We start from the raw sequence: 25818 nt of genomic DNA on the forward strand, positions 1-25818 counted from the left end.
TCAGGAGGTCTAACCCCAATAAATTTGTAGGAAATTTTCCCAAAACCATTAGGGTTTCAATTGCTCTCTCCTCTCCCATCAACCAACATCTTACCTTTGCTGTCATCTGGGGTTGTGTGTATCCAAAACCATCCACAACAAATATACCTTTATGTGAGGGAACAATTCCACATGAAGAGGCATCTTCAACTTTGAGGGCGGACACTTGAGCTCCAGTGTCTACTAAAAAGGTTAGAGGAATTTTGTGGGGACCAATAGGACAGATTATTAAGTGTCCTTTGGAATTTTTGGTAAGCTGTCTAATGTAAAGCCACCCTCCATCCCCCAGCTTACTTACTGGGGACAAAGGAAAGGGTTTCCCACCATTACCCCTTTCTGTGATCCCTCTAGGGGAGGGACTGTAGCAGGGACAACAGCTTTTATTGGTCCCTCTTTTGCCGACCATTCTTTACTTAATACCTCTAATTTATTAGCGAGTTGGCCATCCATTAGGGTGATGCTTTAGAGTTTTTTGATTTTTTGATTTTTTAGTTTTTATAGATTTTAGAAGTAGTTATGTAGTGGATGTAGATATTAATGTATCAGTATTTCTAGTAGAAGTAACTACAGCAGCACATAACTCAGGTATCATTTTCACACTGAAGTCTCTACCAGCATAATTAACATGCATTCTTTTACTGTCCCATGGTATTATATCTTTTACCAGTATTTTCCAGTAAAAGTAACGGCAGTAGCTTAACGGTTGCACATACCAAACCCTGTCCCATATCAATCCCTCAAAATTCCGTTAGCTGTTTAGTCTTCTTTTCAAGGTGGAATTGCAGAGAACACCTTAACATCTGCACCAGGAGATGTAAACATAGGCACAAGGACCTTCAAACCCGAAACTTTGGGGGGCCTCCAAGGACTCAACGTGATGAGAAGAGGATGAAGATGATGAAAGAGGGGCCCCAAACTCCCTCAGACTCAATTCCCAAGGGGGTGTGCCAAAGGGCAGAATGGGACAGAACCGGGGGGTGGTTGAACGGGGATTGGATGGACATCATTATAAAATCGTAGAACCTGTATCCGAACGCACAGGCGTGACGGTTTGTATTCCTGGGGCCTGGAGGCTCATTAAAGCTTCTGCTCTCCTTATCTCCTATACTAAATTGGCCTGGAGTCTTTTTCTCCTCGATCTTTTAGGCAACAAGGGTCTTTGGGATCCTTTTCTGTAAACCCAAAATCCAAAGACCATTTCTTTTTCCCCTGTGTTCTTTGCTTGTGTTAGTTTGTCCTCCTTGCCCAGAGGATGTTACTTTTCAGAGTCTTATAGGGGGCATAGGTGTTCTGCATTCTGTGTGCCAAACTGATTTAGGATAAATTGTATTTGAAGGTATTGGACCATATTTTCTTCCATAATTAATTAACTCTTGTGCCACCTCCCCCCAGGTCCAAATTTTACATTCTCCATGGTTATGGTTGGGGTTTACAGCCACCTCCAAGGTGGCTACAACTCTTTCCCTTTTTATGAGGCTCACTATTTGTCCTTTTAGCTGGATGCCTATTGGTTTTAAAGATTCAGGGAGACCTCTAATGAGGGCAGTCATTCTTTCGGGGTCTACGGGCATCATCATAGGGGAACCGTGTCATGGTTTTAACTTTCGATCATGCATCATTTGTAAACAGGAAGCTTTTTGTACGCTTTTCACAATTTGGTCTAAAGTCCCCACTATAGCCAGGGGATCTCCCCTTTCCAGGGGATTAAGTCCACCCACCCAATAAACTACTCTCTGGGTAAGAGATCAGGGAGCAGGGTTGTCTCTTGCGGTTAGGAAGACCCCCAGGTCCCAGTATCCATCGGCCTCTTTCTCTGATAATAAAATTTGATCACCCCCAGTAAGAGAGATTCTCCAAACATACTTGGTCTCAGCTGCTCCTTATAGGACTTACTCTCCAAACCCTTCATCAGCTTTGTTGCCCTTCTCTGGACCCACTCAAGCACCTCAATATCCTTCCTGAACTGAGGGGCCCAGAACTGGACACAATACTCAAGTGTGGCTGCATCAGTGCTGAATACAGGGGAAGAATCACTTCCCTAGTCCTGCTGGCCACACTATTTTTGATATAGGCCAGGATGCCATTGGCCTTCTTGGCCACCTGTGCACACTGTTGGCTCATGTTCAGCCGGCTGTTGACCAGCACCCTGTTATGATGTGATTATTAAAATTATTAGAGAGATGCCTCTGCCTGAATTAAGGTGCAAACAAGACCATATGCTGAAATCAATAGTAGAGTTTTATTTAACAGTAAATGAGGGGTTCAAGGAAGGAGAGAGAGATAGGAGAAAGAGAGAGAGGAGGGGTAAAGAGAGTGACAGAGAAACAGATTAAGTAGAAAAAAATATATCACCACTGTAGATTCCGACGATGTCCTGTTGGTCCTCTTCTTCTGGTCTTCTTGGTGGTTGCAGACTGTATTTGTCAAGTGGTGGGGGGAAAGAGTCCCCAAAACTCCCGTTTTGTGGGGTTTATATTGTGCAGAGGCTAGGTGGAAATGCCCCCTATACTTCCCCTGAATGATGTAATACTGGATCATGGGACATTTCATGAGTCTTTGACACCTTCTAAGATGTTGCAGCTGTCTCTTACTTCAGCGTAGTTGAATCTATCATGGCCCATTATGGTCCATCATCTGAGATGAATAGCTCAGTCAAGGTGTGAATGTCTTCACAGATGAATCATTATGTAAGGGAGGACATTTGCATTGTTGCCTAAAAGACCAGGGAGAAAAAGACTCCAGGCCAATTTAGTGTATAAGATAAAGAGAGAAGGTCCTTCAATGAGTCCATAGGCCCAGAGGAGTACATATCATGTGCGCCCACCCAGATAGTGGTTCTATGATTTTATAATAAGGTCCATCCAATCCCAGATCTGTCCACCCCCAGTTCTGCCCTGTTCTGCCCCCCCGAAACGACAGTTGTTTTATCCAGGTCCAGTTTGGTAACCATGAAGTAAGTTTACAGAAGATATCTCCGTAAACCTAATGAGACATCTTCAGGAATTGCCCAATGTAGAATTTAAACTTGTTGCCAAATTTCAGCCAAATCCATAGTGCACATCCAGCACTCACTTTCATGAAGAATATTGGATAGATTTTTACTAAGCCAAATGTAATTTTTGTTTTTAAACCCAAGTCATAGTTACCGACTGTACAGATAATATATCCAGAAGAAACAGTCTAAGCCACATCCTCTTCATCCATATCAGGCTCTGTTTTGCTAGTTGTTCCAGGAACTGAAGCTTTCTTAACTCTGGAGTAATGAAACCAGGGTCCTTTGCCAGAAACTTTGACTGCAGTGAGGGAAGTCAGCGGGACTTGGAATGGTCCTCTCCACTTGGCTCGCAGTGGGTCACTGTCCCACCATTTAACGTAGACCCAGTCTCCAGGTTGGAATGGATGAGCAGGGGTGTCCAATCTATGGGTCTGGATAACTCAATGAATCTCTGGAGTTTCTGTAAAGTAGAGCCTAGAGCCATTAAATACTTTTGTAAATCAGTTTTCCCCCTCATGTGAATGTCCCCTGGAATATGGTCTCCCATATAATATTTCATAAGGATTTATGTTATCTGTCCACCTTGGTTGTATGCAAATTCTCAGGAGAGCTAGAGGCAAAGCCTGAACTCATGACATGGATGTTTCCTGACAAATTTTACCAATTTGCATTTTAAGAGTACCATTCATACATTCGACTTTGCCACTTGCCTGAGGTCTGTAGGGAGTATGCAAGTCCCAAACAATTCCCAGGACACGACAAACCTCCTTCACTACTGTTGCAATGAAATGTATCCCTCTATCCGATGACATTCCTAGAGGAACCCCAAACCTTGGAATTATATGGTTGAGCAAAGCTTTTACCACTTCCCTTGCTGTGTTAGTGTGACAGGGGTAAGCTTCAGGCCATCCACTGAAGCTGTCAACCAGTACTAGTATGTACTTGTATCCCTCCCTGGGTGATAACTCAGCAAAATCTATTTGCCAATAATCTCCGGGAAGGTCCCTGGCCTTTGTTACCCCTGGCACTACTCTCTTGCTTGTGTCAGGATTATTTTGCCTGCAGATTTCACATTTACTTACAATGGATTGCACGACTTTGGTCATACCTGTCCCTATTACTACCTTCTTCAAATGTTTTAGAAGATTTTCTGTTCCCCAGTGGGTAGCCTCATGTTCCCGCAGAGCTATCTCCCTAAGGAGTGGGGGTGTGACCACAACCTGTCCTGTAGATGTAACAGCCCATCCACTTTCTTTGATTTCAGCATTAAGGGACTTAATTAACTGGTGACCTTTCACATCATATTTTGGGGTGAACCCTGTCAGATCGATTTCCTTCTTTGGTATTACTGCTAGGACACCTTTTTCTGCAGCCCCTTTTGCCGCCTGGTAGGCAAAATGATTTCCCGATTCGGGAGTTGTTTTCCCCTTTTGATGAGCTCTGCAATGCATGGTAGACACTTCCTCAGGTTTTCAAATACTCTGCAGGAGTGCATGGATTTTGTCAGCATGTTTGATCCCACTGCCTTGGGCAGTTAGTAGCCCTCTCTCTTTCCAGATGGCTCCATGGGCATGTACAACGCTGAATGCATATTTAGAATCAGTCCATATATTTACCTTCTTTCCTTCACTCAGTTCTAGAGCTCTTGTCAGTGCAATCAGTTCCACTTCTTGGGATGATACATCCGCTGGCAAGGCCTTCACCTCGATTACCTCATCCTTGGTTGTCACTGCATATCCTGTCATTCGCTTACCATCCCGCATGAAACTGCTTCTGTCCATGTACAGCTCCCAATCTGGGTTTTCCAGAGGCACATCCTTCAGGTCTGGTCTGCTGGAATAGGCCTCCTTGATGGTCTGCAGTCATGCTTGGGCACACTGTCAGTCAATGTTGAGGACAGAAACATAGCAGGATTTACAATAGATGTTGTTTTCAGGGTAACATCATCCTGTTCCAATAACACAGCTTGATATTTAAGCATTCTGCTAGGGGAAAACCAGTGGCCTCCCTTTTGCTCAAGCACAGCTTGGACTGCATGGGGTACATACACGACAATGCGCTGTCCAAGGGTGAATTTTTGGGCCTCCTGGATCAGGATAACAGTTGCTGCAACAGCTCTCAAATACCCTGGCCACCCTTGGCTAACACTGTCTAGCTGTTTGGAGAAGTAAGCCACAGCCCTTCGCTGGTTTCCCAGGGTCTGTGACAATACCCCCAGAGCAACATTCAGTTGCTCATATGTAAACAGTTCAAAAGGCTTAGTTAGGTCTGGCAGTCCCAATGCTGGAGTTGACATTAAAGATTGTTTCAGCTGTTTAAATGCATCTCTGGTTTCGTCTGTCCGTGTCACGACTCCTTCCCTGGCTGCTTTTAGTGCTCCATATAGGGGTTTGACTAGTAACCCATAGTTAGGTATCCACAGGCGACACCATCCTACTGTTCCCAGGAAAGCCTGCATTTCTCGTATGATGTGGGGTTCTGGGAGACGACAGATGGCTTCTTTCTGATCTGTGCTGAGTCATCGATGTCCGTGGTAGATCTCAAACCCAAAATAGATGACTATTTCCTTTGCAATCTGTGCCTTGTCTTTCGAGACTCTATCCCCACTTAATCCCAAAAAGTTTAAGACTTACAGTGAGCTGGATGCACTCATCCCAATTTTTGGCATCAATTAGTATATCGTCCACATACTGCAGGACCACTCCTTCTGGCTGCTGCCTTCTCCAGTCCTCCAGTTCTTTTGCCAGTTGGTTTCCGAATATAGTCGGGCTGTTCTTGTAGCCCTGGGGTAGAACCACAGAGGTGAGTTGAGTTCTTCTCCCTGTTTCAGGATTCTCCCACTCAAAAGCAAAAAGCTCTTGACTGCAGAAGAAGGCATCCTTGAGATCAAGCACAGTAAACCACCCTAAATCATCTGTTAATGTTAATGTGGTCAATAAGGTATAGGGGTTGGCCACTACTGGGTGTATATCCTCTGTTATTTTGTTGATTGCCCTTAGATCCTCCACCAATTGATAGCTCTTACCATCAGCCTTCTTTACTGGTAGGATGGGGGTATTGTATTTGGAATCACATTCTACCAATAACCCTAATTTAAGAAACTTTTCAATTAGGGGTGCTAATCCTTTACGGCTTTCTAGCTTCTAAGGGTATTGTTTTTGTCTTATCAGTGTTGCTCCTGGTTTGAGTGTGATGCTTACAGGTTCTGCTCGCTTGGACCTCCCAGGACAATCGCTAGCCCACACTATAGGGATGACAACATTCTCAACCTCTGTAGGGATCTCTCCATGGTTCTCCTGTATGAAAAAGGTAGCTGCCTCGATATATTTAGTGTCAGGAATTATGACTTTTATTCCTCCCCCCTTGCAAAATTTAATTTCGTCTTCTAATTTCTCCAATAGATCTCTGCCCGGTAAAGGCTTAGGAGTTTGGCATATAGAGGAATTGATGAGTTACCCAGTGCTTTCCCAATTTAAATCTCAAAGGTTTAAAGAAAGGCCTTGTTTCACTTACCCCTGTAGCACCAACCACCTTTACAGTATCATGACTCAGTTTCCCTTCCAAAGTATTTAACTGTGGAAGTTTGAGCCACATTAGAAATCCAAAATCCAATTTCCAGGCTTCCCCCACCCCTTCCCACAATTTTATCTCAACACCGAAGAGAAACTTTCAGGCAAGAGGCTTCTATAGGGGAAAGGGGAAGTATATACATTTTATTATAATATATATATATATATATATATATAATGGCCAGTCTTCGCGAACGAAGATTTGGGGAAAGGTCTTTTACCTTTCCAGCCTGCGCAATGGATTTTTTAGGTGAGACACAGCCTGCGCTGAACTGAGCCCACCCTTTAATCCTAAGGTTCATCTGCCGGGGCCAAGCAAGCTTGGACAATGGCAGTGAGGTCCTCAGGACGTAGGTTTGTTTAGAGTGACCTTCTCATAGATGGATGGCCTCACAGGGCTAACGGGCTCCATCTGCCCGGGGAACTGGCTGGATTCGAACCTGGGTTGCAGAGGTGAGAGTCCTGCATGCTAACCACTAGGCCACCAGGGGTCCCCATACATTTTATTACTATACAAATAAATAGCATACAAGCTAAAAGCAACTATATATATAATATTATACACTTCTATCAGTCCTTTTGAAGCTTCTCCCTCAATTAGTCCAGGAAAAACCTTTCAGGCTGATAGGTAACACAGTCTCTCTCTCGTGGGAGTGTTCGGGGAACCTGAACACTCCCCCACCAACTTCCAGCTGTTTGCTGAAGTCCTTTCGTCCTCACGAAGTCCAAGAAGATAGCTCTGAGTCCGTCCTCCTTGGTTCCGTGTCAGTCTCTGCTGTCTCATTCTCTCTCTCACTCTCATACCTCGGTTCGTAGGCTGCTGTAGTTCAGTCAGCTTATCGCACGTACGCATCCGGGAATTTCATTCCTCCTCCGTGTTTTTGGTTGTCCTGTGTTTAAATCACAATGGGACATCCTCCGGGCCTGTCTCTGGTCCGTCTCCAATTTTGCCTGGGTTATCTCCCTGGCATCGAGCCGTATTTAGCCCGTCCACTTTGGCTTTAATGCCAAGCCTCCCCTCCACTTTAAAGTGAGAGGGAAAGGAGAAGCCCCCCTCCAACAGTCTAACTGCAAAAAGGGGGGGGGGGAAGAGGGCTTGACTGCAAGGCCTTCTCTCTCTCTCTCTCTCTCTCTCTCCCTCCCACTTACCAGCTGTTTGTGAGTCTCGTGCCTCACAAACACACACTCACTCCAATGCTGACTCCAACCCTGACTTAGGCAGAGTTGTGGGGCCACAGGGCTCCCCTTTCCCCCCTGGAGGGGGAAGAAGGAGGCCCTGCCACCCCTTGGCCTTCTACACCCACACACAGCAGCAGACACAGACCGATTGCCAACAACTTCTGCTGGTTGTGTATATATGATTTTTCAGCAGGAGCGAACAAGACGAGCGGTGATTAGCCCTCCAGGGAAAACTGCCCTGGCACCCAATCACCTCTAAGCCTCCCGGCTTCCAGGGGGGGCAATCTCAAACCATAACATTAACACAGTATATGCTGCGCCTGTATCCACCAAGAATTCAACTTCTTCTCCCCCCAGCTTAGCTACAATCAGTGGTTCTGTTGGGGAAGAATCCTCTGGTCCTCTTCAGACACCCTGTCCATCCTGGTCCACAGCCAGTTAAGGGACTGGGTTTCCACTTCTCTTCAAATCTGGACAATCCCTTCTCCAGTGCCCTTTCTTTTTGCAGAAAGAACACCGATCTTTCCCCTTATCATGCTGGCAAATGCATTTACAACACTTGCGGTGGGCACTGTGTTTGCAGATTTCCTGGCAGTTACTGCATTTGTGGGGTGTGTGACAGTCATCTGCCTTGCCTTTCTGATCCCTATTCTGATACACCGTCCAAGCTATATCCAATAAATCACCAATATCTTTCTTCTCACCTGCCTTTTGCAACTTTTTCCTTATATCACCCACAGACTGACCTATGAACAAATAGACCAAGTGCTTTTTCCCAAGGTCTGAATCGATGTCCTCATCTGTATACTTTTGTATAACCTCTTTCAGCCTATTCAAGAAGTCTGTTGGGGATTCATTCTTGTCTTGCTTCACCTTATCCATTTTTGACCAATTTACTGCTTTTGGAATACCATGTCTTAAACTATACACCACCCAATCCTGATAGCGTTTCTATGCTTCCCTCTTTTCTGGTAAATTGGGATTCCATTTTGGGTCCTCTGGGGGGAATATTTCCCTAAGTTCCCCTGTGAGTTTTCCAGATGCTAGTAGTAGCTCAATCCCAGACCGGGCAGCTTGCTTAACCATTTCCTTCTCTGTACTATCAAGTAATGTATCCATCATAACTTCCAGGTCATACCAGTCCGAATTTTGTGTTCTTATTGCTCTTTCTACATAATTAGCCATCTTTTCTGGGTTATCTCTATATGCCCCCACTGAGGCCTTCCATTGTTGTAACTCAATCAGGGAAAAAGGAACTTTTATCAAGACTGGTCGTTGTTTACCCATGGCCCATCTCAAGGGAGCCTCTATGACAGTTTTTCCTTTTTTTGCTCTCCTTCTCCTAGACACCGGGCTTGGATCCGACAGAGCCTCATGCACCCTTCTCCCCCTTCCCCTGGCAGTTGCCGCGGAAACTTTTGCCTTTGTTTTTGGTTTTACTACGGGAGCTTTTTCCTCCTCCGAGGTACTGTCTGATTCGTCATCAGAGGCTCCTGTACCTGTGTCAGTGAGATCACTGTCTCTAGTTTTGAATTTCACGCTCGAGGGGTCAAAGGGGGGAAGGCCCCACCTTTGCCTCCTGTCAGAGGCTGAGAATGATCTGCTTCTCCTTGGCGAACCCGTTCCCTGATGATGTGGGGCCAAAGCTGGAAACGCCCCTGGATGTTGCCCCCTCATTCCGGAATGGGAAACCCTGCATACCGGGGGGGGATGCAGTCGGAATGGCCGCGCCCCCCGCGTACCCGGTGGGGGGGGTAAGGACCATAAGGGACTGGGACTTGGAATGGGGAAGGGGCAGCTCCGGCTCCGCCCCTAATGGTGGAACCAGAAGCACCGGTGTCCATTGGGGCGGCGACCCCGGCTGCAGGCGCCGTCGTCCCGTCTGTCTGACTTGCGGCAGCTCCCATCGCCCCGGCGACCGCGCCGGCAGCCGCGCCTGTAACCTCTTGTCCCGTGGTGGCAGCTCCGTCCGGTAGCAGCCGTGGCAGGCACCGCCCCCGCCGGTCCCGGCCCCGCCGATCCCGTAGCTCCCGCGGCTGCGGCAGGACCCGCTGCCGCCGCCGTCCCTGTCGCTGCTGCCGAACTCTCCGCGGTGACTCCCGTGCCAGTCCCGGCCCCCGGTGGCCCCGCGGCAGGACCTGCTCCCGCTACGCCGGCGGCAGCACCTACAGCCGCGCCTGCAGCCCCTGCGGCCGCCTGACCAGCGCCGGCGACCACCCCCGCCTGTCCCGCGGCGCCCGCGGCCCCGGCAGGACCTGCGCCCACTGCTCCGGCAGGACCGGACCCCGGCGGTCCCGCGGCCACTGTGCCTGCGGCAGGACCCGCCGCCACTGGTCCCGCTGCGCCCGCCGCCCCCGCAGGAGCGGGCCCCGCCGCGCCAGCGACCGTGCCCGCTCCGGCACCGCCCGCGGCCCCGGCAGGAGCGGCCGCCACCGCCCCCGCTGGTCCTGCAGCGCCGGCCGCGACCGGGCTTCCCCCTCGCAAATCGGGGGCCCTTAAAAGATCTAAATCCTCGTGATTCAAAGAAATCCTTAAACAATATGTAAAAGCACTCTTTTATTACGGCCGCGGCAATGCGGTTGTAAGCATGTGCCCAAAACAAACTAAACTGTATAAAAGTTGACTTGTTTAAATAATAAATTGGACATATTGCCGATCAAATTGATCTGTGACCTTTATGTTTATGCCCCTCTGCCAATACCTGGTGCCCGACGAACAGGGACTTCTACTTCGTCAAGTTCTACGGGACCTAAGGCGAACGGAAGGAGTTGAGGGAAGCAACCGTTGGAGGTGGCGTTTTCCCCCGGCGCCACGAATGTAAAGCCACGCACGTGGTACAGAGGAATCTTGCCTTGGCCAGGTGGGTCGACTGAGGGAGGAGAATCGGGGCCCATGCTGTCCAAAGAGGAAGACACAATGGAAACACTCCTCCAATTTATGATCTCTCTAAGAGAGCCTATTTATGATGAAAAAGCCCTTAGAGGGTTGTTGGAATGGGCAAGAGCGAAGAGGCTGGTCCCTACCCCTCAAGCTGCCTTTGAGGTGTCCATACGGGATGCTATAAAGGAACAGTTAGGGGAAGAGATCAAAGGATCTAAGGAATCAGCCAGCTATCTTACGTTGTGGCTGATGATTGAAACAGAGCAATTTATAAGGACTGAGAGGCAAGTTACAGCTTTAGCCTATGCTGCATTAATAATGGCCCATCTTCGCGAACGAAGATTTGGGGAAAGGTCTTTTTACCTTTCCAGCCTGCGCAATGGATTTTTTAGGTGAGACACAGCCTGTGCTGAACTGAGCCCACCCTTTAATCCTAAGGTTCATCTGCCGGGGCCAAGCAAGCTTGGACAATGGCAGTGAGGTCCTCAGGACGTAGGTTTGTTTAGAGTGTCCTTCTCATAGATGGATGGCCGCACAGGGCTAACGACCTCCATCAGGCCAGGAGACCGGGGAATCGAACCCCTGGTCGCAGCAGTGAAAGTCCTGCACGCTAACCACTAGGCCACCAGGGGTCTCATTAGCGAGCAGCGAAACTGAAAGCAAAGAGAGCGAGTCAGTTTTTCAGCTTTTATTAATTATCTCACCAATCGTGCTGCCGACGAATTTCAAAGTGCAGGCTTCTACCCGATCGTCAACCAGCGGCCCCAGCAGCAGTTTGTCCTTAGCCCTGAACAGTTCTAGCTCTGTGCAGGACGCCAGGGAGGCCATTGCCAGCTGCGCCTCCCCCCGCGGCGAGCTCTCCACCACCCCCCCCGCTGCCGTTTTTCCCGCCGCCGCTTCTAAAGCTGCTGCCGTGTTGCCGCCTGGAGCCGTACCCGGCCCCGCTGTACTGCCGCGTGGAGCCGGTCCTCCCGTTGCTCCTGTGCCCGCGCCGAGCTGGCAGTCGCCCCGAGCCGCCTTAGCCAGAAGCCGCGCTGTTTCCACCCACTGCCGCCACGCCCCCCCCGCCGCCGTGCGCCGTCAGCCCTGTCTGCTCCGTCTGCCCTGTCGGCGCCGCCATACCCTGCCTGCCCTACCGTGCCCGCCGCCGCTTGCCCGTTCGCGAACGCGATTCCCGCTGCCGCGGCCCCGCCTCCGCCAAACCCAGCAAGAGACAACTTCGGTAAGAAAGAACGGGAAGGGGGGAAGAAGCCACGAACGAGCCCACACCATCACACCGCTGCTGCTGTCTGCTCCCCGCGTCATCGAGTCCTACATCAGACTCCGAGAACAGACAGAGACACTCAGAGAATCAAGTGCAGCTGTGAGAAAAGTTTTGCAAGTATCTGTGGCAGACAAGAAGTTACAACAACCAAAACTCTCTGCACCTCCTCTACCATTGCCAGCTCCCTATATCCCCATACAGGGACAGGTTTCCCCAAGCCTTTTTTTTTCCTGTAGACTCCACCACCTCCACAGAGTCCATTTAGGGAGGGGGGAGGGAGTCGGACCGTGCTGAGGGAATCTGTGAATCTGCAGTTTGGGGGTTTAGGGGGTAGCTCGAGTGGGGAAGGTCCGGAGCAAAGATAAAAAGGAATTCTGTAAGATGCTATGATAGAGGGAAAATTTGGTTGTTAACTCCTAACGCTTTTTCAGTTATAACAGATGCAGGAGAAAATAGAAACTATTAAACTTTGGATTAGAAGATGCTGACAGAAACTAAATCTACAATTATTCAGTATAAGTTGAGATTGAGTTATACTACATTTGTGTTACAGTATTTTAAGAATAAGTATTATCTCCAATAATAAGGACCTTTTTTTTCTCTTAGCTCTTTAAGCTTTATCTCAGAATTCATTTCGTATAGACTGGACACACTAAAGTTTGTGAGAGTGTATGTTTTCCCTTGCACTGCAGTATTCTAGGTCTTTTGATGTGATGCTTTACCATATATACTTCCCAGATTTTTGACATCTAGAGACATTTCTATTTGTTGCGTATATTTTTTTTTTTCTCAAATGGTTTGTGTTAATGAGAATGAGTAGGGAAAAAACTCTTCTGGTTTACCGAAGCCACAAAGAGATGTAACTTTGTTCTGGTTGAGAAAACAAAATTTTCTTGTGCTTTCTTTTTAAAATTCTTTGTGAAGAGACCATTTCCCCTTTAACTTCATAGCATGATCTTTGTAGTGGTCTTTATCTATTTGAGAAAGCTTTGAAGTTCTTAGACTCCTGGAAGAACTATTAGAGCTTAGTTTTTGTGCTCCTTGTCAATCTGCTAGTTTGATATCAAATCTGAGGGAATAAGATATTTTTGTCCTTTACAGTAAGCAATTAGATTAACCTACTTTTTATTTCTTCTCTTTTTACTACAGATTTCCACACGCATACAATTTAGCTTTCTTAAGACCTTGTTATGGCTTGGATGAGACTTAAATTACAGCACTATTAATTGAGAGAGTTTAAACATACAAAAATGTTCCCTGAACGCTTGCCTTGTCTGTGTACTCATTTGATCTAGTAAAACTGAAAAAGGATTTTTCAAATTTAGGCAGATAAAACATTTTACAAGGAAAGCAAATGCTCTTGCAGCCCAGAGCAAATGTTACCGAGTATGACTTGCACAATATATGTGCTTTTTCAATCAGGAGGAGTAGAAGTTATAGACCCACTCTTTTATAACATTATCTTTGTGCTGACTATTCACAGTAACATACTAAGCAGCACAAAACTCTCACTGAACACCTATAAACTCGGTCATGTGTATCACATCCTACAGCTAACAGAATTGATTATGCATTTAAAGCAAGCCTTATCTAAAAGTAAAAATTCTTATTGAGCTTTCTTCATCAGCTTCTATTTTCTTTATTTAACCTAATTGAAAGCCACTTTACAATGCATTGCTGACATCACCATTTGGATAAGATTCTGAACTGATGGTTCTAAGTTCCAGGCCTTTGAAATGAATGGAAGTTCTTTTTAAAGCATAAAATTACCTTTTCTTGCAACTTCTTTAATTTAACAATTGCTAATCCTATGAGACTGATAGTTCAAGCATCTACTTGAGACTGAAGCCTACTTTGCCCATAAATATGGCACTGTTGTGAAGCAAGCATAAATTAATAAGTAACAATTTTAAATGAATGCATCATTCTTATGTACAAAATTGCTTTAATTTAACTATGCCAGTGCAATACCACTTTCTTTTTCTTAGAACTGTGTATAGTACACATTGGTCTTTCTATAAGCTGCTCTAGGCAATGGTTTTGCAACTGAAGCAATGCTACTGAAGCATTTAATACAGCTTGGATTATCACACTTCCAGTACTTCTGCAGTGCCCTAACATAAGACTACCTTCTTTGCCAAGTGTTAGTATCTACTTGCAATCTGCATATGCAGAATTGATAAATGCTGAGAAAAATTCTCACTGTTTGCAATCTCTAATCACTTCATCTGTAGAGAAACTATTTCTTTCTCTACAATTTCTGTCACTAACATACGATGAATTTTGAAACTTCTGGCTTAACCTGAAAGGGAGTTCAGGATGAAATCCAATCTATGTAGTATAATTGTTGCAAACACCTCAAAAACATTGGATTGCCTGTGTAAGTTCTTTTGCCCACTACAGAAAACTATGCTTTAATTAATATAGACCATCATTAGTGAGTACAGATTATGAGGTGCTATGTAGAGTCCTCTCCCCTTATAGCAGTTGTGAGAGTAAAATGAACATTTCAAAAACATCCCATATTCTGCCCGAGAGGGAATATAAAAATAACTATGTCATCTTGGCCTTCATGCTATGTATCACATCTTGAATGGGATTTATTGCAACTTTAGAGTTGCTGAGAGTAATTAAGTCTGTAGAAAAGACTTCCTTTGGTGTAATCAGATATAATTGTTATCATTTCTTCAATCTTGTGGTTTCATTCTTTCAATAGATGATTCCTCCGCTTTGACAAAACCTATTGTATATTGTTAAAATCAGTTAAAATCTTGGAGCTTTATTATGCATCTCAAAGTAAATATTGATATATTGCTTTTCTTTTACAAATCACATTTGACTGAAAGCCTAAATGATCTGTAGGAATTCTTTTCTTTTCACCTATATATTTTATTTTTATGCTTATTAACAATCTGTACTTTTCAGCTGAAACAGCTTTTGTAGCACAACTGTAGGTTGTGATCAGAAAAGCAATACAAGCAATACATGTTGATAAGACAGCTCCGTTTTTTACTACAGTATGACAGAGATCAACGGAACCATTTGGAAATTTATTGATCAGTTGCATTATGCAATTAATATCCATCCTGACCTAGATGAAAACATACAGATGAAATTTTTAGACATGTTAACCGATAATTTTATCAGAATTGTTAGAAGATATGGATAGTCTACACATACTGTGTTACAAAATGGAACTGTTATAGAATTTTGTTATTATCACAACGGTATTTGGTAAGGAGATTGGTAAGTTAAGAATTTTAAAAACACTTTCGCAAAAGCAGAAGTGGGGAAAGAGAAGGGTGTCAGCCCATTAGTTGACTTGCAAAAGTGTTTTCATGTGTTAAGTTTTTTGCACACAGGTGTTCTCTAGCTATCTGCATGATGGATGAGGCCTTGGAAAGAAGCTGGTTCTTCGGAACAAGGTTGATGTTATTCCTGCAGGTGACTGTGACACCACCAGAAGCTGTTGTAGCTAACAGTTGTCTTAATATTATTAGAACACAGTTAGAAAGTTTGTCTATCTGGTTAGTTTTATCTGTTTGGTTAAGAAACTCTAACATTATAAGGTATTAGAAAATTATTATCATTATAAGGTACTAGAGAATTATTATAATTTCTTGGTTTGTAGAACGCAGTGACATGGAACTCAAAAGTATGTCTGTGTGACAGTATGTATGATGGTGGCCACCATGTGAATGTGAATGAATGAAAGTGTATGCATGCATGTGTGTGAACATATGAACACAAATACATAAACACCTTTGGATGAACAAATACACAAACACCTTTAAATAAAAATAGAAGACACATAACCCACAATTGAATAGAGTTTCATTTCCAGAAGTGTTTTAAGTTGAATAAAATTTTTTAAGAATAAACCCTATATTTAGGGAAGTACTTTTAAGTAAAATTTAAGAGCACAAGCCTTGAAGTTAATAGGTTGTTAAGTTTGTTAATGATAGTGATATAATTGTATGTAGATGTGTTTATTGAAATATTATGGGTACAATGAGAAATGTTACAGAAATACAATTTAAATTGCTCAAAACTTAAAAGGGGGATTTGTTGCAGGATACAAATTGTGTGAACAATTTCTATTGCATTTCTGTAGGCCTTGCTTGACATGACTTTAGAAGTTGTAAGCTGTAATGTTTATACTTATAGACTGTGTGAAAATATGTAATGTTTATACTTGTTATCTGTGTGTCTAATTATAAGGTTTGAGAACATAGTATGTTTATAGCAAGAAAGCCTTGAGAAAGTACAGATAAAGGTACACCTGCAGATTTCAGAAAGCCCCTAATTATGAAGGCCTCTACATGCCAAGTATGATTTCAGGCCACGTGGACAGAACATCAGGTCAAATGAACTGGAGACATGAGACGCGTGTACAGACTGTATAAAAGTTGACTTAATTAAATAATAAATTGAACATATGGCTGACCACGTTGGCCTGTATGCTTTATGTTCATGCCCCTCCATCGATACACTAGACCACCAGGGGTCCCTCGACTAGCTATCTAGAAGCAGGAGGATAGACTAGATGACTTCTTGAGACCTATCCATCCCAATATCTTATACCTTTATTTCAGAAAGCCAGATGTACTTCTAAGGACATCAGTTGGTACAAAGGGCAAAATGCTTTGCCATAAGGCTCTAATAATCACAAATAAAACTTATTTATACAAAACGAAGATTGTAGCTAACTCTTTGTCTTGTAGTTTTTCTTTCTTGGAAAACCTTATCATGGAAAGCCTCATCATGGTTGCCTTTTGTACAGGTCTGTTTTCTCTGTTTTGTAGGGCTCTGCAGAACAAATGTGTTCTGGTGAAGGGATATTGAAGTCATTCTGTAACAACATACTGAACTGTTTCTGTGATACAAGCCAATAAATCATCCCCACTGATGCCTTAAACCCCAATGGTTTTCTTATTTTTCTACCTTATAAGTTTTATAGGTAATAGAAGTAGATTTTAGAAACACTCCTTTCTCCCTCCTCCCCGTAGTACCCCTTAGTTTATACATTCCTTAATCCTCTCACCCCATTCCATACTCCCCATATCAACCCTATTCCCATATCCAGTAGAAGATGTTTTGTCTCTTGTCAAGGCAAGCCTGTCTTGTTTGGAGAACGCTTGTATCTTGGCCTAAACCGCAGGACAGAGTCAAGGAACTGGGTGACTCTGCTCTCTGTACCCCGAAGATGATGAAGGATGATGAAGAGAGGGTCCCAATTAGCACCCCAGACCCAATTCCAGGAGGTGGGCCAGGGGGTGGACCAGAGCAAAAGTCAGAGGATGGACACACTTGGGATTGGCCAGATATTGTTATAAACGTAACATCTCGGGCACAGCCCGGGGCACGCGTCGTTTACCATCTATTGCCTTGGCACAATTAAATCCTTTCCTTATCTCACCCCAACTAACGGTTCCTGGATTTTTTCCTTAGCACCAGCTGAGCAGGCATCAGTTTGGTGGCCCGTATGGGGAAACCTGGACTGGAACTTCTTCAGACTGGAAACTTTCATCGTGCAGGAATTCCTCATCAAACCGACTTTTATCTGAGACAATTCCCACCCCGATCTGAGAAGCCCAGCTCCAAAGAACCCACGGAAGCAAGCCGGAGCATAGAGGTGAGATAAGAAAAGGCAAAATAAGGGAAAAGGTACCTGGTTTAATTAGCAGCTGCGGGAAGTTGACAGCTGCGGGAAAGTTTGTGTTCCCGGGAGGTCGGGAACACGGGTTCCTGGAAAGTTAAATTTAAGACTTGGGCCCATACAGTCTCAGAGAGTCGCTTTCCAGGAGGCGGACGGGGTGGTCCGCCCACCCGGGTCAGAGCAGAGTTCAGTCTAGGACTGGTTTGTTGGAAGGGACGCCTTCCTGTGTGCTCTGACGCCGTGGGGGAGCCGGTGTAGGCTCTGGGAGTCGGTGTGACTCAGAATAATAGCAGAGAGGTTACTGGAACAGCTTGTAACCCCAAGGTAGCAGGTTCTAATCCTAGTGTGTGTGGTCGTGGTTCATTCGCATTTTACAAACATGGGTTGTGTCGATTCAAAGTTTGAGATCCCTAAAGAATCCCCCTTGGGTTTAGTTTTGAAGCATTGGAAAGTTTTAACCGGCCCAAATACAATCTTAAAAAAGGAAGAACTTTGTAAATTGTCTGTAAATGCATGGCCCTTATTTGGACAGACGAGAGGGATAGTGTGGCCAGAATGTGGTCCCTTTGAATTGGATATAGTGTTGAAATTAATTTCAATCCTCAATATAGAGCAGAAATGGGAAGAGATCAGATATGCGGAACTATTTTTATTTCTGCTAACATACCCTGGATTGAGAGAAAGCAGCCCGGGGGGGGCTGGAGCTACAGGAATAGCGGCCCCTGGGCAGGTACGGGCCGTTGGAGGACTCCCGGGTGTGGACCTGGCTGCACCGGGAGGGATTAGACAAATTAAGGCCCCTGGAGGAGTTGGCTCGGGGCCGGCGGGAGTGAGTCCCGCCGGTGTGGCTGTAAAAACGGGGGCTGTTAATTTGACTGAAGTAGGCACCACGATGCAAAGGAGATCGGCTTTTGTTGAAACTGCTTCTAGCGCGACAGAGCAGAACGAGGGTTATGCAGGGTTAAGCTCAGAGGTAACATCTAGTTTGGTCGAAACAGGAGTGACACCAGGAGAAACTCCTGGCCCCAGCGGGGCAATGGAAGCGGGGTCTTCCCTGACTATTCCAGCGAGCGGGCAGGGAGCCTGTGGCTTTGCAGCTGCTGCTGGCAGCCTTGCCGGAGTAGATAGGGTTACCGCGGTAACAGCAGAGGTAAGCGCGGGAGGAGCAGATAGTTATATCGGTAACAGGATAAGAGCTGTGAAGGCTGAGAAGTCAGCTTTTCCTAGAGTTGCTTTTGACGTGGTAACACCAGAAAAGGTTGTTACAGATGCGGCATCTGTTGTGGAAATAAGAGGGATTGAAGTTAACTCTAGCAATGGTAGTAAAGTGAAAGTGTTGGCCCCAGGGGGGGCGACAGCACCGGGTGTAGGTATGTTTGCGAGACCAAGTAGCTCAGCGCCGCAGGTGGGTGCTGAAGCAGTTGATTTTTTTGGTAGTGATAACAGTATGAGAACTGTAAAAACGGAGTTGCATGCCCCGAGTGCAAGAGAGACCCCAAAGTTTACTGCTGTAGGGGCAGAAGCAGAAGAAATGAGTTGGGTTAAGGTGTATGAAGTTAGGCAAGAGGCAGACGAGTCACCTACAGATTTTCTAAACAGATTAAAAGATGTTGTCAGAAAATATACTGACATAGATACAGAGTCAGATGTGGGAAAGAAACATCTAGTATACTTGTTTGTGAGACAGTCTACAACTGATATAAAGAGAAAACTGCGAAGGGCAGGTGGCACTGAAAGAGATACGGATGAATTATTAGATATAGTTTGGTCAGTGTATCAAAGTAGAGGACAGAAAGCGAGTACGGTAGGCGGTGAGACAATTGGAGGAACAGCCGTTGCTGCGGCAACGAAACTCCCAGCTGTAGTGGTTTGAGCCAGGTTTTCCCCCTGGAACTCAGAAAGTGGTAACCCCCAGGGGGTGGTGACCCTTGGGGTTTGACCCAATCAGTGCTCCTGCAAAATATAAACATATCTCTCTGGACCGGAAAAGAAGAAGTTGTACTTGTTGTTGAAGAAGTGGTGGCCATGTTGTAGAGGCCACGAGGAAGGGACTCTGGCCCCTTGGGGGCTCTGCCCCCCCCCCAGCCCCCGGCAGGGGGGCTGCAGGGACTTGGAACAGTGTCAGACTGGGTTGAGTGCCTGTGGCTAGGAGCTGGGGGAGTTTCTCCCCGGTAAGCAGCAGTGGGAGACGCTGGGAGCAGCGACGGAGCAGCAGCAGAACAGCAGTGTCCGAAGAGCAGTGGCAAAGAGCCAACTGATAAGAACCGAGGAAGCAGAGAGAAAAACTCCTGCAAGGAAAGAGAGAAAAGAGCCAGCAGCAGAGAGCAGGACAAGAGAACCGAGAGCACTGCAGAGACAGAGTTTCGGGGGGTAAAAACTGAATAACCAAAACCCCCAAACTCCCTTGGAGACTCCTCTGAGAGAGAGGAGGATGATTGGACTCACTTGAAAGAGTCTTGGAGTGCAGTATGCACTACAGAGAGGAGCTAAGAAGCTCATGGCCTCCTGAGGGCTAAGCCAGGATGGCCAAAGGAATGTGTGTGTGTGGGGTGACCTTGGCCCCCCCCCACTGCTGCCAGGCTTCAGACAAACTGGCAGCCATCTTGAGGCAGGGCACAGAAGCTCTGTGAAGGGGCTTGGATTCCCCTGAGGATACCAGACCATCACGAAGACCCCTGTGCTTCGTGATATGACCGTGGTGTAGCAACCTTGTCTGGGGTACCGCAGTCCACGGAAAGACCCCTTGTTTGGAGATGAGGGGCCGAGAGAGACTTGGAGGCCTCTCTCTTGTGTGCTGGCAGAGAGCCAGCAACTGCTTCTGCTGATGGAAGAGAAGAAGAGAGCCTGCTGCCTAGAGAGAGACCTGCTGCTGAGAGACTGGAAGGGGTCTTTTCTTCTTCTTCTCTCCTGGACTTTTATTTGGAGGGAGAAGAGATTTGGCCCATTGTAAATATTATTGTCATGGTAGAGATAGAAATAGAGTTAAGATTATATGTAATGTATTATACTATTTATTTATGTGTATAGTCTTTGTAATATATTCCTTTCCCCCATATTGAGTCTTGTGTTTTTGTCTGGAAAACCCGTCTCACATGGGGTTGAGATGTGGGAGGGGGGGGCTAGGAATCAAGAATTGGATTTTGAGGCTACTCAAACCATGACAGAGAGCAGGAGAGGTTTCTGGAACGGCCGTTACCACGGCAACGGGGCTGGCTGGCGCGGCGAAAAGAAAGTTGTCGCCTGTTTCTGATATTGTAAAACAGGGAGCGATCCCGAAATCTAAGACTGTGGCGAGCACAGTGAGGCAGGGACAGACAAAGCTAGTCCCAGTTGTTATGTTAACTGACGAGGAGGTTTTGATCCCTGCTAATGTAATCCGAGCAGGGAAAGCAGATGCGAGTGCTGTGAAAGTTGTGAAACCGTTTGGTGCGGCAGCACGAGAGAGTGCTGGAGCCATTGACTTTGTGGGGGTGACGGGACCCAGCGCTACCCCTACTGTTTTGGGAACCTCCCCAGGTGCGGCAGGCGCAACCAGAGGTCGAGCTGTAGCAAGAGCACCGGGAGCTATGAGAAAGGCGAGGGCAAGGAGACCTCCCCCACCCGAGCTGGCTGGCGGGGGGGGGTGACCCCTTCCCCCGGAACTACTGATCCCACGCAAACAGCTGCAGTGGGTCCGAGTGTTGTAAAAATTTCAAAACCACCTGACAATTTTACAGCTGTAATAATGATAAAGATGCCTGCTCCCATAACAAGTGGAGCAGGGCTGAGGGCGAGAGCGGCCAGTGCCCAACCTATCCCGAGATGTAAGAGAGGAAGAAGGAAGTCACGCGACTGTCGCAGACGCCGCCACCGCTCCGCGAGCGCAGGGGTAACGTTAGCCACCGGCACAGTGAAAGTGAGTCCAGTCGCAGGACAGTTAGAATCCGGGTTTGACACAAGAGCTGCTGCCGCTCCTGCAGATGGAGGGGGGGCTGCAACGAACGCAAAAGCTAAAACCCACCAGTGCAATATATGCAATAGGTGATGCTTTAAAACTGAATTGTAATACCGTAACTACAATTAGAATTACAGAAATAAGTGCCACTCTTTAAACTTTTAGATTTTAAACTGGGTAAATGTAGGGTATTGATTCTTCATTGATTCTTCTGTATGCTAAAGTTGCCTAATTCTTTATTGAATGAGAGTTTATTGAGAAATTAAAAGTTAAAATCAAATTACGCAAAGGGAAGATAAAGTTATAATTTGTGATACTAATTATGTCGAAGTAATTATCTTTTCATACAGGGGAACCATGAAGAAATCCCTACAGAGGCTGAGAGTGCTGTCATCCCAATGGTATGGGCCAGCATCACACTCAGACTAAAACCAATAATTACCAAAAAATACCACAAAATTGGGAATCAATTACCCACAAATGGTGGGTGTTCTTTCTGTGAAAGAGGGGACACTAGAAAATTACCCAGGTCCGAAAAGAAAACTGACTTGTCCCCAATAAACAGAACTGAAAAATAGAAACTATCTATTAACCCCTGTGTCCTCTGTTTTCTAGAACAGGCCCATGGTCTGTGAAAAATATTCCTACCCTAATTCAGAAAGGGGGGGGGAAGAACCATATATTAGCCCCTGTGTACCCTAAGCCTGTTTCAGGCTCACAACCTGTGAGCATTCCTGCCCTCCTGTGCCCTGACTGAGTTTCAGGGAGCTGTGGCAAAATCTAAAAGGGAGACCACTGTTTTGCTCTTAATAGAAACTAACAACGTGTCAGAAATTGACTGTTTACAGGTAGTCTGTTCCAGCAAACAGACCTGAAAAGCAGTACCACCGAAATTCAAACTGGAAGCCATAAGAACACCTTTTTGCAGAAGTAGGCAAATGTCTTAACTGCAAATGAAATACACCAGAACCAAGAGTGAGTAAACAGAAGCCAACATAAGAGCCTTCTGACACAATTGAAAATCAATTTGCATTAAAGGTGGTACATGTACATATATTGCAATTCTTGTATCTGTTTTACTGTTTTAGTATTTCTATATTATTTTAAGTTTCTCTTGTTGTTAGCTTAATTGCTAAAAATTAAAAGCTTGTATTGCTTTTGCTTTTACTATATGAATTGCTTTAAAACTTACAATGTTTATATTTGCACATATCTTGTTCCAGCAGCAATTTATAAACATATATGTCTCTTAGGCTACTGCAACCTGTAGAAGAATTTTTCTTGTAAAAAGCAGTTTGATAAAGACCCATAGAATTTTCATGTGAATTGTGGAATTTGCTTATGTTTTTAAGATGCTTTCATATCTAGTGTCATCTAGGAATATACGTGAACCCGAATTACATAGAAGAAGTCCTGCACTAAGACCAAGGACAGATAAAAAGTGACTGCAGTGCTGAGACAGCAACAGCACTAGTTCTATGGACTCTCCTAATAAGCCTCTAAAAATCTGGCTTGCACCATTGCCTGCAATCTTTGAGACGACCTGGTAACATCAGTTGTTGGAATAATTGGTTTAAGTTGCTTAAATAGTTTGCTAAAATTGCTTTCTGGCTTTACTATTTCATTAGTGTTCATATACCTATGAATGCACCTATTTTAACAGGTGTGGAAGCTTTTATCAATGGAGGCAAGAGGCCCCTGTATGACCACTCCATGAGGTAAAGATGATTGACTGTAGTCTGGGACAGGTTGGAACAGGACAATCTGCCCCCGGTAAGGCCTAGAATTTGTCCAGAGAGTATAAACTCTCTGTGGTGAGCGACTGGCACTGCCAGGGTGCTGTTTGCATCCAGACGCAGCCTGCCTCAGGTAAGCTCTTGACTGACCTATTAGATCTGTGACTGGCAGTTAATCGCTTTATGTGATAAAAGCACAAGCTCCTCTCTCAGAAGATTGAAATACAGGAATTCCAAGATCTAAAATTCCTGTGAAATTGTCATCAGACAGAGAGTCACACTTCATCGACTCCCTGGTCACCTAAGGAGGTTTATTTGTAAAATTGGTTATGTTTTAAGATCTGCTTTGCAGGAACTGCAGAGATTCATTGAGTCATCTAAGCCTGTGAGACTGGACACACTCTTGCTCATCTGCTCCAGCCCAAGGACTGAGTTTATGTTAAACAATGAGACTGAAACTCCTGCAAACCACACGAAAAGAACTGTTTTCAAGTCCAGATGACCATTTCCATCATGGTCAAGAGTTACCATCAAGATCCTGAATTTCACCCAGGAGAAGGAAAGAACCTCTGTTCCTGAGACGAGTAGAGCAACAAAGACTGTTATTTCTAAGGACTGTTAAAATAGTGTTTAAGTTTTCCTCGCTTGTTTGTATTTATTAGTACTGCCAGTAACTATGAATTGAGTTTAGAACCTAAATTTACATTTGGCTTTAGCAAAATATACCAAACATCCTTCATAAAGGTGAGTGCTAAATTTGCACTATGAATTTGGCAACAAATTTGAATTATATATTGGGTAATTCTTGGAAATGTTTCACTAAGTTTGCCTTCACAAACTTACTTCATAGTTACCAAGTTGAACCTAGTTAGAGCAGCCATTCATGTTAGCATTAAGTTTGCATAATAGCTTGTTATATGATTAGTATTATGTGTAAGTAGTAGAGATTGAACAAGATCTTTGAATCTTGTTTAATCTCTAAAGGGGGGACTGATGCCTTAAACCCTAATGGTTTTCTTATTTTTCTACCTTATAAGTTTTATAGGTAATAGAAGTAGATTTTAGAAACACTCCTTTCTCCCTCCTCCCCGTAGTACCCCTTAGTTTATACATTCCTTAATCCTCTCACCCCATTCCATACTCCCCATATCAACTCTATTCCCATATCTAGTAGAAGATGTTTTGTCTCTTGTCAAGGCAAGCCTGTCTTGTTTGGAGAACGCTTGTATCTTGGCCTAAACCGCAGGACAGAGTCAAGGAACTGGGTGACTCTGCTCTCTGTACCCTGAAGATGATGAAGGATGATGAAGAGAGGGTCCCAATTAGCACCTCAGACCCAATTCCAGGAGGTGGGCCAGGGGGTGGACCAGAGCAAAAGTCAGAGGATGGACACACTTGGGATTGGCCAGATATTGTTATAAATGTAACATCTCGGGCACAGCCCGGGGCACGCGTCGTTTACCATCTATTGCCTTGGCACAATTAAATCCTTTCCTTATCTCACCCCAACTAACGGCTCCTGGATTTTTTCCTTAGCACCAGCTGAACAGGTATCACTCTGTCTGATAACAACTGTAATACTAATTATTTTATTTTCAGGAAATTCAAATGAAAATAACAGCTATTGAAGCCTTTAATGAAACAATAAAAATATTTTAAGAGCAGTGCCAGACAAAAGAAAGATACGGTATGGAATACATTGAAAAATTTAAACGTGGAGGAAATGAAAAAGAAATACAAAGGTCACTGTTATATTTCAAATGTATGATTTTGAAGAAAGAAACAATGTCAAATATAGATCTGCCTAAAACTCAAGCAAGTTGGCAAGTTGAAAGTTATTCAGTTGTAAGCACAGCAAGCCTCAAATGAGGTAGATTTGAACTTGCAAAATATTTACCTATATCTTCTCTTAAATGCCTACATGAGAAAATAGCAGATATAAAGTAATGAATAAGACTTCATGAAAGTATAGCCTACCACATTATTCCATTCAGAATTATGCACAATTATGAAAAATTGAAGTCTCGAATAAGTGAAATTGTGGACAGCAGGCATAGATTAGAAGATTTAAAGAAGCAAGCAGCTGAATATAGAGAGATAGACAAGCATATGAACAGCATTAAGAAAGACCTCATACAGCTGAGGAAGACAAGAGATCAGTACTTGATGTATCATTATTAATTAGCAAAACTGTTTTTAAAAGTTTGGGATTTTTTGATTATTGGCATCCAATTTCCATGGTTAACAATTTTATTTGCAATTATTGTCCAGGTGGCTGACTCGAAAAGGTGTTCGGCAGAAGAAGCTAAATGAATGGCTTGCAAATGAAAATACAGAAGAGTGAGTATGAAAAGATTTCAATATTGCTGTTATTTCAAGTCATCTTACACAAACGTGACATAAAGCATATTTAATTCCAGGACCATACAGAGGAAATCTGAAGCCTAGCTCTCCAGTAGCAATGCACAATGCTAAGACATGGCAGCCTACGTAATGGCAAGCATTAGAAAAGACCATCTTGCCCACTGCTCTGCCATTATTCAGGGAAGTGCATAATCAAGTT

This window comes from Neopelma chrysocephalum, unplaced genomic scaffold (genome assembly GCF_003984885.1).
Source record: "Neopelma chrysocephalum unplaced genomic scaffold, ASM398488v2 Primary Assembly neopelma1_96887, whole genome shotgun sequence".
Classification (NCBI taxonomy): domain Eukaryota; kingdom Metazoa; phylum Chordata; class Aves; order Passeriformes; family Pipridae; genus Neopelma; species Neopelma chrysocephalum.